Here is a 2,032-nt window from a genome sequence, read left to right on the forward strand (position 1 = left end):
TTAACTACAAGGTTTTAATCTGTTTCACCTGTCACTTCCAGAGCAGTTCCCTCTTCTTTGTTTATTTTGGCTTCCAGTGTTTTCAAGTCTCTTCAGTGTCTATTCTCAGCCCTGATACAAGGGGGTGAAAGTGGTCACTTATTTAGGCTCACTTGTTCAGTTGTGCTGTGGGGAGGGTGGAACATTGCAAACCAATAACACTGGCATGTGTGCAGAGTACTCGCAATGTCTGAGCCACACTGGGTTTGCCCCAGCTCATGGTGTGTTTGCTTTTCTGGCCTACACTGCTCAGGCTCCAGGTTGCTCTGCAGGGGAACTGTCTAAAGCGGGCCCTGGGTTGCGTGCACTTCCCAGGTCTAAACTGCTCAGGTTCCAGTTCTCAGGTACTCCACAAAGGCACAGACTCGGTTTGTTCTGCATTCTGTGCCCTTCCCAAGTCTGAGCAGCTCAGGTGACCAGGTGCTTGGTGAGCACAGTCTCCCAGGTGGGCAGTGCATCTTATCACCTCCCTGGTCGCAGCCCCTCGGTTTCCTGGGTGCAGTGCTAGAGCCCCATCTCAGGTGTTCTGTGTGTCTCCTCTGGGGAGCTGATCTCTGACTGCGACCCTCCTGGTGGATGTCAACTGTCCAGGATCCCAGGAAACCTTGGTTAGCAACCAGGAGCCTGCTCACGGTTTGGTGGAGGATGCCATATCTGGGGCCAAGATTGCCCCTCACCTTCCAGCTCTGGCTGCCACCCACCTGCCTCTCTGCCTCCAGCAGGGGGATGAGCCTGTCTGCAGCTGGCTAGTTCTCCTCTGCATTTGCTCAGTCCTTTGTTTTGTGAGCAGGCCCAGCAGTTCCTTAGGTTAGAGCTTTTCATGGGAAAGTTCTCTCTCTCTCTCTTTTTCCTTCTCTCTCTGGCTATCCCACAGTTTGGGTTGTTGTTCCTTCAGATTGTCCTCAGGGCATTCAGGCCCAGTCCTTGCCCTAAGCATGCAGCCCGTACCTCCCTGTTCAGCCCCCACTCACTGTTGGTGGATGTGAGCGTCTGGGCTACTTCTCTGCTGGGAGTTGCAGTTAGGCGAGTAATCTGTGGGGTTTTTTCCGCCCTCCATTACGTTGCCCTCTGAAATTCCAAAACACCCCACAGATCCACCATTGAGAGGGTTTCCTGGTGTGTGGAAACTTCTCCTCTTTCATGACTCCCTCCTTGGGACAAGTCTCTGTCCCTAACTCTTTTGTTTCTCTCTGTATCTTTTACATTTTGTCCTACCTCATTTTGAAGAGAATGGGCTGCCTTTCTGGGTGCCTGGTGTCCTCCACCAGTGTTGAGAAATTGTTTTGTGGAATGTCCTCAGGATTCAAATGATCTTTTGATGAATTTGTGGGGGAGAAGGTGATCTCCCCATCCTATTCCTCTGCCATCTTAGGACAACCCCCCTGCTTTGATGATTAAATGAAGTAATGCATACATAGAGACCTATTAGCAAACTGTGAGACTTCACAGCTTCAACCAACATTTTCTGGTATGTTTTAAAAAAATACAAGACACTCCATCTACAACAATATTAGCACCAGCACATAATCTATGTTATTAAGGAAGTGATCCAACAGATAAAAAGATAGGAAAAGGAATTCTATGAGGGGAGATGGGGTGAAAGGACAACATACCTGATCTCACAGATATGGGGGGTGGAGATAAGTATAGTGTGTATAACGGACAGGATAATATTATGGTAAAAATCCTGTAATTGGAATCAGATAGACCAGGGTCTGAATTCAGGCTCTTTGCCAACTGTTCAGATCTTGGTTAGGTTACCAAATCTTTTGAATAAATTTCCTTAGAATTGGGTATAATAGGGTTGCTATGGGATTGAATGTCAAAATGTAAAAAAAAAATGTTCCCACTGAACCAAGGTCAGAAAATAATTCAAAAAGTAGTAGCCGCAGATATTCTTAATTATTTGTAAAGAAATATCTTCTTCATTAGGGATTGAACACCTCTCTAGGAGAACTCTTTTAAATATTCTACCTCTATGGTGTGGGGAAAA

At 46.8% G+C, this 2,032-nt stretch overlaps 1 protein-coding gene across 1 annotated transcript in view; it reads right to left on the minus strand.

Annotated features, from left to right (window-relative positions):
• Positions 1–2,032, minus strand: part of APOOL (apolipoprotein O like) — a 218,735-nt gene that overhangs the window by 75,342 nt on the left and 141,361 nt on the right. The window lies entirely within an intron of this gene.

The sequence above is a fragment of the Bos javanicus genome, chromosome X, assembly GCF_032452875.1.
Source record: "Bos javanicus breed banteng chromosome X, ARS-OSU_banteng_1.0, whole genome shotgun sequence".
Classification (NCBI taxonomy): Eukaryota; Metazoa; Chordata; class Mammalia; order Artiodactyla; family Bovidae; genus Bos; species Bos javanicus.